This window comes from Palaemon carinicauda, chromosome 14, assembly GCF_036898095.1.
Source record: "Palaemon carinicauda isolate YSFRI2023 chromosome 14, ASM3689809v2, whole genome shotgun sequence".
In the NCBI taxonomy this organism is placed as follows: domain Eukaryota; kingdom Metazoa; phylum Arthropoda; class Malacostraca; order Decapoda; family Palaemonidae; genus Palaemon; species Palaemon carinicauda.
The window spans coordinates 21,546,150-21,561,149 of record NC_090738.1 but is presented as its reverse complement, the minus strand read 5'-3'; the positions used below and the strand labels follow the sequence as shown (position 1 = coordinate 21,561,149).

At 35.2% G+C, this 15,000-nt stretch overlaps 1 long non-coding RNA gene across 1 annotated transcript in view; it reads left to right on the top strand.

Annotated features, from left to right (window-relative positions):
• Positions 1-15,000, top strand: part of LOC137653128 (uncharacterized) — a 185,872-nt gene that overhangs the window by 7,944 nt on the left and 162,928 nt on the right. The window lies entirely within an intron of this gene.

The window sequence follows — 15,000 nt, the reverse complement described above, 5'->3', positions numbered from 1 at the left end:
ATATATATATATATATATATATATATATATATAAAACTTTTCTAATATAGTATTTCTTAGATAGCGTTTCTTATATGGTGCTTAAGGCTGTTCTGCCATGAATGTAATCACCACAGATTAAATAGCAAGGCTACTTAATATAATTGTTACATCAGATTACAAAATAATAAAAAAATCTATATTACGGTAGATAGTGATATTGTATGAGATATGTAATGTAATCGAATGAGCTACATGAAATGAGATATCTTTATATAACTGTAATTAATTCGCGGGGGTTTGAAAGAAGAACTTTATGAAGTAAAGTGTTCTCTCAAGTGTCACCGTGATTTGGGTCACAAGGTAATGAACTCATTTGCTCTGGGAAAAAAATCAATTCCCGTCTATGAGGTGTTTATGTGAGATCCATGAGATGTTTTTATGAGATTCTATGAGATTCTTTGAGATGTTTTTATGAGATTCTTTGAGGTGTTTTTATTAGGTTCTCTGAGGCTCTATGAGGTGTTTTTGTGTGATTCTATGAGATTCTTTGAGGTGTTTTTATGAGATTTTATGCTATGTTTTTATAAGGAGATTCTATGAAGTGTTTCTATGAGATTCTATGAGGTGTTTTTGTGAGATTCCATGAGATGTTTTTATAAGATTCTTTGTGATATTTTTATGAGATTCTTTGAGGTGTTTTTATGAGGTTCTTTGAGGCTTTATAAGGTGTTTTTGTGTGATTCTATGAGATTCTTTGAGGTGTTTTTATGAGATCTTATGCGATGTTTTTATGAGGAGACTGTATGAGGTGTTTTTATGAGATTCTATGAGGTGTTTTGTGAGATTCCATGAGATGTTTTTATGAGATTCTTTGAGATGTTTTAATGAGATTCTTTGGGTTTTTTATGAAATTCTATGCGATGTTTTTATGAGGAGACTATGACGTAATTTTATGAGATTCTTTGAGGTTCTATGAGGTGTTTTTTGTGAGATTTCGTGAGATGTTTATGAGATTCTTAGATGTTTTTATGAGATTCTTAGATGTTTTTATGAGATTCTTTGAGGTGTTTTTATGAGATTCACAGAGATGTTTTATGAGGTTCTGTGTGTTTTTTGTGAGATTTTATGAGATTATTTGATAAGTTTTTATGAGGAGACTATGACGTAATTTTATGAGATTCTTTGAGGTGTTTCTATGAGGTTCTATGATGTGTTTTTGTGGGATTTCATGAGATGTTTATGAGATTCTTAGATGTTTTTATTAGATTCTTTGAGGAGTTTTTATGAGATTCTATGACATGTTTTTATGAGACTTTGAGGGGTTTTCATGATTTTCTCTTGAGATATTTTTATGAGATTCTTTGAGGTATTTTATGAGATTCTACGAGGTCCTATGAAGTGTTTTTTATGAGATTCTTTGAGATTCTTTGGGTTTTTTATGAGATTGTATGAGATGTTTTTATGAGAAGAGACTATGAGGTGCTTTTATGAGATTCTATGAGGTGTTTTTGTGAGATTACATGAGATGTTTTTATGAGATTCTTTGAGGGGTTTTTATGAGTTTCTATGAGGTGTTTTGTGAGATTCTCTGAGATTCTTTGAGGTGTTTTTATGAGGTTCTATAAGGTGTTTTAGTGAGATTCCATGAGATGGTTTTATGATTTTTTTTAGATGTTTTTATGAGATTCTCTATGATGTTTTATGATGTTCTATGTGGTGTTTTTGTGAGATTATTTGAGGTGTTTTTATGAGATTCTATGAGATGTTTTGATGAGATTCTATGAAGTGTTTTTGTGAGATTCTATGAGATTCTATCAGGTTCTATTAGGTATTTTTGTGAGATTCTTTGAAGTGTTTTAGTGAGATTCTATGAGGTGTTTTTATGAGATTTTATGAGGTGTTTTTGTGAGATTCTATGAGGTGTTTTTATGAGATTTTATGAGGTGTTTTTGTGAGATTCTATGAGATTCTATGAGGTGTTTTTATGAGATTTTATGAGGTGTTTTTGTGAGATTCTATGAGGTTCTATGAGGGGTTTTTGTGAGATTCTGTGAGGTGTTTTTATGACGTTCTATGAAGCTATATGAGGTGTTTTTGTGAGATTCTGTGAGGTGTTTTTATGACGTTCTATGAAGCTATATGAGGTGTTTTTGTGAGATTCTGTGAGGTGTTTTTATGACTTTCTATGAAGCTATATGAGGTGTTTTTGTGAGATTCTGTGAGGTGTTTTTATGAGATTCTATGAAGCTCTATGAGGTGTTTTTGTGAGATTCTGTGAGGTGTTTTTGTGAGATTCTATGAGATTCTCTGAGGTGTTTTTATGAGATTTTATGAGGTGTTTTTGTGAGATTCTATGAGGTTCTATGAGGGGTTTTTGTGAGATTCTGTGAGGTGTTCTTATGACGTTCTATGAAGCTATATGAGGTGTTTTTGTGAGATTCTGTGAGGTGTTTTTGTGAGATTCTATGAAACTATATGAGGTGTTTTGTGAGATTCTATGAAGTGTTTTTGTGAGATTCTATGAGGTGTTTTTATGAGATTTTATAGGGTGTTTTTGTGATATTCTATGAGGTTCTATGAGGTGTTTTTATGAGATTTTATGAGGTGTTTTTGTGAGATTCTATGAGATTCTATGAGGTGTTTTTATGAGATTTTATGAGGTGTTTTTGTGAGATTCTATGAGGTTCTATGAGGGGTTTTAGTGAGATTCTGTGAGGTGTTTTTATGACGTTCTATAAAGCTATATGAGGTGTTTTTTTGAGATTCTGTGAGGTGATTTTATGACGTTCTATGAAGCTATATGAGGTGTTTTTTTGAGATTCTGTGAGGTGTTTTTATGAAGTTCTATGAAGCTCTATGAGGTGTTTTTGTGAGATTCTGTGAGGTGTTTTTATGAGATTCTATGAAGCTCTATGAGGTGTTTTTGTGAGATTCTGTGAGGTGTTTTTGTGAGATTCTATGAGATTCTCTGAGGTGTTTTTATGAGATTTTATGAGGTGTTTTTGTGAGATTCTATGAGGTTCTATGAGGGGTTTTTGTGAGATTCTGTGAGGTGTTCTTATGACGTTCTATGAAGCTATATGAGGTGTTTTTGTGAGATTCTGTGAGGTGTTTTTGTGAGATTCTATGAAACTATATGAGGTGTTTTTATGAGATTTTATGAGGTGTTTTTGTGAGATTCTATGAGGTTCTATGAGGGGTTTTTGTGAGATTCTGTGAGGTGTTTTTATGACGTTCTATAAAGCTATATGAGGTGTTTTTTTGAGATTCTGTGAGGTGATTTTATGACGTTCTATGAAGCTATATGAGGTGTTTTTTTGAGATTCTGTGAGGTGTTTTTATGACGTTCTATGAAGCTCTATGAGGTGTTTTTGTGAGATTCTGTGAGGTGATTTTATGACGTTCTATGAAGCTATATGAGGTGTTTTTGTGAGATTCTGTGAGGTGATTTTATGACGTTCTATGAAGCTATATGAGGTGTTTTTGTGAGATTCTGTGAGGTGATTTTATGAGATTCTATGAAGCTCTATGAGATGTTTTTGTGAGATTCTGTGAGGGGTTTTTGTGACGTTCTATGAAGCTATATGAGGTGTTTTTGTGAGATTCTGTGAGGTGATTTTATGAGATTCTATGAAGCTCTATGAGGTGTTTTTGTGAGATTCTGTGAGGGGTTTTTGTGACGTTCTATGAAGCTATATGAGGTGTTTTTGTGAGATTCTGTGAGGTGATTTTATGACGTTCTATGAAGCTATATGAGTTGTTTTTTTGAGATTCTGTGAGGTGTTTTTATGACTTCTATGAAGCTATATGAGGGGTTTTTGTGAGATTCTGTGAGGTGATTTTATGACGTTCTATGAAGCTATATGAGGTGTTTTTGTGAGATTCTGTGAGGTGTTTTTGTGACGTTCTATGAAGCTATATGAGGTGTTTTTGTGAGATTCTGTGAGGTGATTTTATGACGTTCTATGAAGCTATATGAGGTGTTTTTTGAGATTCTGTGAGGTGTTTTTATGACGTTCTATGAAGCTATATGAGGGTTTTTGTGAGATTCTGTGAGGTGATTTTATGACGTTCTATGAAGCTATATGAGGTGTTTTTGTGAGATTCTGTGAGGGGTTTTTGTGACGTTCTATGAAGCTATATGAGGTGTTTTTGTGAGATTCTGTGAGGTGATTTTATGACGTTCTATGAAGCTATATGAGTGTTTTTTGAGATTCTGTGAGGTGTTTTTATGAGATTCTATGAAGCTTATATGAGGGTTTTTGTGAGATTCTGTGAGGGGATTTTATGACGTTCTATGAAGCTATATGAGGTGTTTTTGTGAGATTCTGTGAGGTGATTTTATGAGATTCTATGAAGCTCTATGAGGTGTTTTTGTGAGATTCTGTGAGGGGTTTTTGTGACGTTCTATGAAGCTATATGAGGTGTTTTTGTGAGATTCTGTGAGGTGATTTTATGAGATTCTATGAAGCTCTATGAGGTGTTTTTGTGAGATTCTGTGAGGGGTTTTTGTGACGTTCTATGAAGCTCTATGAGGTGTTTTTGTGAGATTCTGTGAGGTGTTTTTGTGACGTTCTATGAAGCTATATGAGGTGTTTTTGTGAGATTCTGTGAGGTGATTTTATGACGTTCTATGAAGCTATATGAGGTGTTTTTGTGAGATTCTGTGAGGTGTTTTTATGACGTTCTATGAAGCTATATGAGGTGTTTTTGTGAGATTCTGTGAGGTGATTTTATGACGTTCTATGAAGCTATATGAGGTGTTTTTGTGAGATTCTGTGAGGTGATTTTATGAGATTCTATGAAGCTCTATGAGGTGTTTTTGTGAGATTCTGTGAGGTGTTTTTGTGAGATTCTATGAAGCTATATGAGGTGTTTTTGTGAGATTCTGTGAGGTGATTTTATGAGATTCTATGAAGCTCTATGAGGTGTTTTTGTGAGATTCTGTGAGGGGTTTTTGTGACGTTCTATGAAGCTCTATGAGGTGTTTTTGTGAGATTCTGTGAGGTGTTTTTGTGACGTTCTATGAAGCTCTATGAGGTGTTTTTGTGAGATTCTGTGAGGGGTTTTTGTGACGTTCTATGAAGCTCTATGAGGTGTTTTTGTGAGATTCTGTGAGGTGATTTTATGACGTTCTATGAAGCTATATGAGGTGTTTTTGTGAGATTCTGTGAGGTGTTTTTATGACGTTCTATGAAGCTATATGAGGTGTTTTTGTGAGATTCTGTGAGGTGATTTTATGACGTTCTATGAAGCTATATGAGGTGTTTTTGTGAGATTCTGTGAGGTGATTTTATGACGTTCTATGAAGCTATATGAGGTGTTTTTTGAGATTCTGTGAGGTGATTTTATGAGATTCTATGAAGCTCTATGAGGTGTTTTTGTGAGATTCTGTGAGGTGATTTTATGACGTTCTATGAAGCTATATGAGGTGTTTTTGTGAGATTCTGTGAGGTGTTTTTATGACGTTCTATGAAGCTATATGAGGTGTTTTTGTGAGATTCTGTGAGGTGATTTTATGACGTTCTATGAAGCTATATGAGGTGTTTTTGTGAGATTCTGTGAGGTGATTTTATGACGTTCTATGAAGCTATATGAGGTGTTTTTTGAGATTCTGTGAGGTGATTTTATGAGATTCTATGAAGCTCTATGAGGTGTTTTTGTGAGATTCTGTGAGGTGATTTTATGACGTTCTATGAAGCTATATGAGGTGTTTTTTGAGATTCTGTGAGGTGATTTTATGAGATTCTATGAAGCTCTATGAGGTGTTTTTGTGAGATTCTGTGAGGTGATTTTATGACGTTCTATGAAGCTATATGAGGTGTTTTTTGAGATTCTGTGAGGTGATTTTATGAGATTCTATGAAGCTCTATGAGGTGTTTTTGTGAGATTCTGTGAGGTGATTTTATGACGTTCTATGAAGCTATATGAGGTGTTTTTTTGAGATTCTGTGAGGTGATTTTATGAGATTCTATGAAGCTCTATGAGGTGTTTTTGTGAGATTCTGTGAGGTGATTTTATGACGTTCTATGAAGCTCTATGAGGTGTTTTTGTGAGATTCTGTGAGGTGATTTTATGACGTTCTATGAAGCTATATGAGGTGTTTTTGTGAGATTCTGTGAGGTGATTTTATGACGTTCTATGAAGCTATATGAGGTGTTTTTGTGAGATTCTGTGAGGGGTTTTTGTGACGTTCTATGAAGCTATATGAGGTGTTTTTGTGAGATTCTGTGAGGTGATTTTATGACGTTCTATGAAGCTATATGAGGTGTTTTTGTGAGATTCTGTGAGGGTTTTTGACGTTCTATGAAGCTATATGAGGTGTTTTTGTGAGATTCTGTGAGGTGTTTTTGTGAGATTCTATGAAGCTATATGAGGTGTTTTGTGAGATTCTGTGAGGTGTTTTAGTGAGATTCTATGAGGTGTTTTATGAGATTTTATGGGGTGTTTTTGTGATATTTTATGAGGTGTTTTTATGAGATTCTTATGAGGTGTTTTTGTGAGATTCTATGAGGTGTTTTTATGAGATTCTTATGGGTGTTTTTGTGAGATTCTATGAGGTTCTATGAGGGGTTTTTGTGAGATTCTGTGAGGTGTTTTTATGACGTTCTATGAAGCTATATGAGGTGTTTTTTTGAGATTCTGTGAGGTGATTTTATGACGTTCTATGAAGCTATATGAGGTGTTTTTTGAGATTCTGTGAGGTGTTTTTATGACGTTCTATGAAGCTATATGAGGTGTTTTTGTGAGATTCTGTGAGGTGTTTTTGTGAGATTCTATGAAGCTATATGAGGTGTTTTTGTGAGATTCTGTGAGGTGATTTTATGAGATTCTATGAGCTCTATGAGGTGTTTTTGTGAGATTCTGTGAGGTGATTTTATGACGTTCTATGAAGCTATATGAGGTGTTTTTGTGAGATTCTGTGAGGTGATTTTATGACGTTCTATGAAGCTATATGAGGTGTTTTTGTGAGATTCTGTGAGGTGTTTTTTGACGTTCTATGAAGCTATATGAGGTGTTTTTGTGAGATTCTGTGAGGTGTTTTTGTGAGATTCTATGAAGCTATATGAGGTGTTTTGTGAGATTCTGTGAGGTGTTTTTGTGAGATTCTATGAGGTGTTTTATGAGATTTTATGGGGTGTTTTTGTGAGATTCTTATGAGGTGTTTTTATGAGATTCTTATGAGGTGTTTTTGTGAGATTCTATGAGGTGTTTTTATGAGATTCTGTGAGGGTGTTTTTGTGAGTTCTATGAAGCTATGAGGTGTTTTTGTGAGATTCTGTGAGGTGTTTTTATGACGTTCTATGAAGCTATATGAGGTGTTTTTTGAGATTCTGTGAGGTGATTTTATGACGTTCTATGAAGCTATATGAGGTGTTTTTTTGAGATTCTGTGAGGTGTTTTTATGACGTTCTATGAAGCTCTATGAGGTGTTTTTGTGAGATTCTGTGAGGTGATTTTATGACTTCTATGAAGCTATATGAGGGTTTTTTGTGAGATTCTGTGAGGTGATTTTATGACGTTCTATGAAGCTATATGAGGTGTTTTTGTGAGATTCTGTGAGGTGATTTTATGAGATTCTATGAAGCTCTATGAGGTGTTTTTGTGAGATTCTGTGAGGTGGTTTTTGTGACGTTCTATGAAGCTATATGAGGTGTTTTTGTGAGATTCTGTGAGGTGATTTTATGAGATTCTATGAAGCTCTATGAGGTGTTTTTGTGAGATTCTGTGAGGTGATTTTATGACGTTCTATGAAGCTATATGAGGTGTTTTTGTGAGATTCTGTGAGGTGATTTTATGACGTTCTATGAAGCTATATGAGGTGTTTTTGTGAGATTCTGTGAGGTGATTTTATGAGATTCTATGAAGCTCTATGAGGTGTTTTTGTGAGATTCTGTGAGGTGGTTTTTGTGACGTTCTATGAAGCTATATGAGGTGTTTTTGTGAGATTCTGTGAGGTGATTTTATGAGATTCTATGAAGCTCTATGAGGTGTTTTTGTGAGATTCTGTGAGGTGGTTTTTGTGACGTTCTATGAAGCTCTATGAGGTGTTTTTGTGAGATTCTGTGAGGTGATTTTATGACGTTCTATGAAGCTATATGAGGTGTTTTTGTGAGATTCTGTGAGGTGATTTTATGACGTTCTATGAAGCTATATGAGGTGTTTTTGTGAGATTCTGTGAGGTGATTTTATGAGATTCTATGAAGCTCTATGAGGTGTTTTTGTGAGATTCTGTGAGGGGTTTTTGTGACGTTCTATGAAGCTATATGAGGTGTTTTTGTGAGATTCTGTGAGGTGATTTTATGAGATTCTATGAAGCTCTATGAGGTGTTTTTGTGAGATTCTGTGAGGGGTTTTTGTGACGTTCTATGAAGCTCTATGAGGTGTTTTTGTGAGATTCTGTGAGGTGATTTTATGACGTTCTATGAAGCTATATGAGGTGTTTTTGTGAGATTCTGTGAGGTGTTTTTATGACGTTCTATGAAGCTATATGAGGTGTTTTTGTGAGATTCTGTGAGGTGATTTTATGACGTTCTATGAAGCTATATGAGGTGTTTTTGTGAGATTCTGTGAGGTGTTTTTGTGACGTTCTATGAAGCTATATGAGGTGTTTTTGTGAGATTCTGTGAGGTGATTTTATGACGTTCTATGAAGCTATATGAGGTGTTTTTGTGAGATTCTGTGAGGTGTTTTTATGACGTTCTATGAAGCTATATGAGGTGTTTTTGTGAGATTCTGTGAGGTGATTTTATGACGTTCTATGAAGCTATATGAGGTGTTTTTGTGAGATTCTGTGAGGTGGTTTTTGTGACGTTCTATGAAGCTATATGAGGTGTTTTTGTGAGATTCTGTGAGGTGATTTTATGACGTTCTATGAAGCTATATGAGGTGTTTTTGTGAGATTCTGTGAGGTGTTTTTGACGTTCTATGAAGCTATATGAGGTGTTTTTGTGAGATTCTGTGAGGTGATTTTATGACGTTCTATGAAGCTATATGAGGTGTTTTTGTGAGATTCTGTGAGGTGATTTTATGACGTTCTATGAAGCTATATGAGGTGTTTTTGTGAGATTCTGTGAGGGGTTTTTGTGACGTTCTATGAAGCTATATGAGGTGTTTTTGTGAGATTCTGTGAGGTGATTTTATGACGTTCTATGAAGCTCTATGAGGTGTTTTTGTGAGATTCTGTGAGGTGTTTTTGTGACGTTCTATGAAGCTATATGAGGTGTTTTTGTGAGATTCTGTGAGGTGTTTTTGTGACGTTCTATGAAGCTATATGAGGTGTTTTTGTGAGATTCTGTGAGGTGATTTTATGACGTTCTATGAAGCTATATGAGGTGTTTTTGTGAGATTCTGTGAGGTGTTTTTATGACGTTCTATGAAGCTATATGAGGTGTTTTTGTGAGATTCTGTGAGGTGATTTTATGACGTTCTATGAAGCTATATGAGGTGTTTTTGTGAGATTCTGTGAGGTGATTTTATGACGTTCTATGAAGCTCTATGAGGTGTTTTTGTGAGATTCTGTGAGGGGTTTTTGTGACGTTCTATGAAGCTATATGAGGTGTTTTTGTGAGATTCTGTGAGGTGATTTTATGACGTTCTATGAAGCTCTATGAGGTGTTTTTGTGAGATTCTGTGAGGTGTTTTTGTGACGTTCTATGAAGCTCTATGAGGTGTTTTTGTGAGATTCTGTGAGGTGTTTTTGTGACGTTCTATGAAGCTATATGAGGTGTTTTTGTGAGATTCTGTGAGGTGTTTTTGTGACGTTCTATGAAGCTCTATGAGGTGTTTTTGTGAGATTCTGTGAGGTGTTTTTGTGACGTTCTATGAAGCTCTATGAGGTGTTTTTGTGAGATTCTGTGAGGTGTTTTTGTGACGTTCTATGAAGCTATATGAGGTGTTTTTGTGAGATTCTGTGAGGTGTTTTTGTGACGTTCTATGAAGCTCTATGAGGTGTTTTTGTGAGATTCTGTGAGGTGTTTTTGTGACGTTCTATGAAGCTCTATGAGGTGTTTTTGTGAGATTCTGTGAGGTGTTTTTGTGACGTTCTATGAAGCTATATGAGGTGTTTTTGTGAGATTCTGTGAGGTGTTTTTGTGACGTTCTATGAAGCTCTATGAGGTGTTTTTGTGAGATTCTGTGAGGTGTTTTTGTGACGTTCTATGAAGCTATATGAGGTGTTTTTGTGAGATTCTGTGAGGTGTTTTTGTGACGTTCTATGAAGCTATATGAGGTGTTTTTGTGAGATTCTGTGAGGTGATTTTATGACGTTCTATGAAGCTATATGAGGTGTTTTTGTGAGATTCTGTGAGGTGATTTTATGACGTTCTATGAAGCTATATGAGGTGTTTTTGTGAGATTCTGTGAGGTGATTTTATGACGTTCTATGAAGCTATATGAGGTGTTTTTGTGAGATTCTGTGAGGTGATTTTATGACGTTCTATGAAGCTATATGAGGTGTTTTTGTGAGATTCTGTGAGGTGATTTTATGACGTTCTATGAAGCTCTATGAGGTGTTTTTGTGAGATTCTGTGAGGTGATTTTATGACGTTCTATGAAGCTATATGAGGTGTTTTTGTGAGATTCTGTGAGGTGATTTTATGAGATTCTATGAAGCTATATGAGGTGTTTTTGTGAGATTCTGTGAGGTGATTTTATGACGTTCTATGAAGCTATATGAGGTGTTTTTGTGAGATTCTGTGAGGTGATTTTATGAGATTCTATGAAGCTCTATGAGGTGTTTTTGTGAGATTCTGTGAGGTGATTTTATGACGTTCTATGAAGCTCTATGAGGTGTTTTTGTGAGATTCTGTGAGGTGATTTTATGACGTTCTATGAAGCTCTATGAGGTGTTTTTGTGAGATTCTGTGAGGTGATTTTATGACGTTCTATGAAGCTATATGAGGTGTTTTTGTGAGATTCTGTGAGGTGATTTTATGACGTTCTATGAAGCTATATGAGGTGTTTTTGTGAGATTCTGTGAGGTGATTTTATGACGTTCTATGAAGCTATATGAGGTGTTTTTGTGAGATTCTGTGAGGTGATTTTATGACGTTCTATGAAGCTATATGAGGTGTTTTTGTGAGATTCTGTGAGGTGATTTTATGACGTTCTATGAAGCTATATGAGGTGTTTTTGTGAGATTCTGTGAGGTGATTTTATGACGTTCTATGAAGCTATATGAGGTGTTTTTGTGAGATTCTGTGAGGTGATTTTATGACGTTCTATGAAGCTATATGAGGTGTTTTTGTGAGATTCTGTGAGGTGTTTTTGACGTTCTATGAAGCTATATGAGGTGTTTTTGTGAGATTCTGTGAGGTGTTTTTGTGACGTTCTATGAAGCTATATGAGGTGTTTTTGTGAGATTCTGTGAGGTGTTTTTGTGAGATTCTATGAGGTGTTTTATGAGATTTTATGGGTGTTTTTGTGAGATTCTATGAGGTGTTTTTATGAGATTCTTATGAGGTGTTTTTGTGAGATTCTATGAGGTGTTTTTGTGAGATTCTGTGAGGTGTTTTTGTGAGATTCTATGAGCTATGAGGTGTTTTTGTGAGATTCTGTGAGGTGTTTTTATGACGTTCTATGAAGCTATATGAGGTGTTTTTGTGAGATTCTGTGAGGTGATTTTATGACGTTCTATGAAGCTATATGAGGTGTTTTTGTGAGATTCTGTGAGGTGTTTTTATGACGTTCTATGAAGCTATATGAGGTGTTTTTGTGAGATTCTGTGAGGTGATTTTATGACGTTCTATGAAGCTATATGAGGTGTTTTTGTGAGATTCTGTGAGGTGATTTTATGACGTTCTATGAAGCTATATGAGGTGTTTTTGTGAGATTCTGTGAGGTGATTTTATGAGATTCTATGAAGCTCTATGAGGTGTTTTTGTGAGATTCTGTGAGGTGGTTTTTGTGACGTTCTATGAAGCTATATGAGGTGTTTTTGTGAGATTCTGTGAGGTGATTTTATGAGATTCTATGAAGCTATATGAGGTGTTTTTGTGAGATTCTGTGAGGTGTTTTTGAGACGTTCTATGAAGCTATATGAGGTGTTTTTGTGAGATTCTGTGAGGTGATTTTATGACGTTCTATGAAGCTATATGAGGTGTTTTTGTGAGATTCTGTGAGGTGTTTTATGACGTTCTATGAAGCTATATGAGGTGTTTTTGTGAGATTCTGTGAGGTGATTTTATGACGTTCTATGAAGCTATATGAGGTGTTTTTGTGAGATTCTGTGAGGTGTTTTTGTGACGTTCTATGAAGCTATATGAGGTGTTTTTGTGAGATTCTGTGAGGTGATTTTATGACGTTCTATGAAGCTATATGAGGTGTTTTTGTGAGATTCTGTGAGGTGTTTTATGACGTTCTATGAAGCTATATGAGGTGTTTTTGTGAGATTCTGTGAGGTGATTTTATGACGTTCTATGAAGCTATATGAGGTGTTTTTGTGAGATTCTGTGAGGTGATTTTATGAGTTCTATGAAGCTCTATGAGTGTTTTTGTGAGATTCTGTGAGGTGATTTTATGTGACGTTCTATGAAGCTATATGAGGTGTTTTTGTGAGATTCTGTGAGGTGATTTTATGACGTTCTATGAAGCTATATGAGGTGTTTTTGTGAGATTCTGTGAGGTGATTTTTGTGACGTTCTATGAAGCTATATGAGGTGTTTTTGTGAGATTCTGTGAGGTGTTTTATGTGACGTTCTATGAAGCTATATGAGGTGTTTTTGTGAGATTCTGTGAGGTGATTTTATGAGTTCTATGAAGCTATATGAGGTGTTTTTGTGAGATTCTGTGAGGTGATTTTATGACGTTCTATGAAGCTATATGAGGTGTTTTTGTGAGATTCTGTGAGGTGATTTTATGACGTTCTATGAAGCTATATGAGGTGTTTTTGTGAGATTCTGTGAGGTGATTTTATGACGTTCTATGAAGCTATATGAGGTGTTTTTGTGAGATTCTGTGAGGTGATTTTATGACGTTCTATGAAGCTATATGAGGTGTTTTTGTGAGATTCTGTGAGGTGATTTTATGACGTTCTATGAAGCTATATGAGGTGTTTTTGTGAGATTCTGTGAGGTGATTTTATGACGTTCTATGAAGCTATATGAGGTGTTTTTGTGAGATTCTGTGAGGTGATTTTATGACGTTCTATGAAGCTATATGAGGTGTTTTTGTGAGATTCTGTGAGGTGATTTTATGACGTTCTATGAAGCTATATGAGGTGTTTTTGTGAGATTCTGTGAGGTGATTTTATGACGTTCTATGAAGCTATATGAGGTGTTTTTGTGAGATTCTGTGAGGTGATTTTATGACGTTCTATGAAGCTATATGAGGTGTTTTTGTGAGATTCTGTGAGGTGATTTTATGACGTTCTATGAAGCTATATGAGGTGTTTTTGTGAGATTCTGTGAGGTGATTTTATGACGTTCTATGAAGCTATATGAGGTGTTTTTGTGAGATTCTGTGAGGTGATTTTATGACGTTCTATGAAGCTATATGAGGTGTTTTTGTGAGATTCTGTGAGGTGATTTTATGACGTTCTATGAAGCTATATGAGGTGTTTTTGTGAGATTCTGTGAGGTGATTTTATGACGTTCTATGAAGCTATATGAGGTGTTTTTGTGAGATTCTGTGAGGTGATTTTATGACGTTCTATGAAGCTATATGAGGTGTTTTTGTGAGATTCTGTGAGGTGATTTTATGAGATTCTATGAAGCTCTATGAGGTGTTTTTGTGAGATTCTGTGAGGTGATATGAGGTGTTTTTGTGAGATTCTGTGAGGTGATTTTATGAGATTCTATGAAGCTCTATGAGGTGTTTTTGTGAGATTCTGTGAGGTGATTTTATGACGTTCTATGAAGCTCTATGAGGTGTTTTTGTGAGATTCTGTGAGGTGATTTTATGAGATTCTATGAAGCTCTATGAGGTGTTTTTGTGAGATTCTGTGAGGTGATTTTATGACGTTCTATGAAGCTCTATGAGGTGTTTTTGTGAGATTCTGTGAGGTGATTTTATGACGTTCTATGAAGCTATATGAGGTGTTTTTGTGAGATTCTGTGAGGTGATTTTATGACGTTCTATGAAGCTATATGAGGTGTTTTTGTGAGATTCTGTGAGGTGTTTTTATGACATTCTATGAAGCTCTATGAGGTGTTTTTGTGAGATTCTGTGAGGTGTTTTTGTGAGATTCTATGAGCTATATGAGGTGTTTTTGTGAGATTCTATGAGTGTTTTTGTGAGATTCTATGAGGTGTTTTTATGAGATTCTATGAGGTTTATTAAGTATTTTTTTGAGATTCTTTGAAGTGTTTTAGTGAGATTCTATGAGGTGTTTTTATGAGATTTTATGAGGTGTTTTGTGAGATTCTATGAGATTCTATGAGGTGTTTTTGAGATTTTATGAGGTGTTTTGTTAGATTCTATGAGGTTCTATGAGGTGTTTTTGTGAGATTCTGTGAGGTGTTTTTATGACGTTCTATGAAGCTATATGAGGTGTTTTTGTGAGATTCTGTGAGGTGTTTTTATGACGTTCTATGAAGCTCTATGAGGTGTTTTTGTGAGATTCTGTGAGGTGTTTTTGTGAGATTCTATGACATGTTTTTATGAGGAGACTTTGAGGGGTTTTCATGATTTTCTCTTGAGATATTTTTATGAGATTCTTTGAGGTATTTTATGAGATTCTACGAGGGCCTATGAAGTGTTTGTGAGATTCTATGAAATTTTTTGAGGTGTTTTTACGAGATTCTTTGAGATGTTTTTATGAGATTCTTTGTGTTTTTATGAGATTCTCTGAGGTGTTTTTATGATATACTATGAGGCTCTATGAGGTGTTTTTGTGAGATTCTGTGAGGTGTTTTTATGAGATTCTATGGAGCTATACGAGGTGTTTTTGTGAGATTCTGTGAGGTGTTTTTATGAGATTGTATGAAGCTCTATGAGGTGTTTTTGTGAGATTCTGAGGTGTTTTTGTGAGATTCTGTGAGGTGTTTTTGTGAGATTCTATGAGGCTCTGTGAGGTGT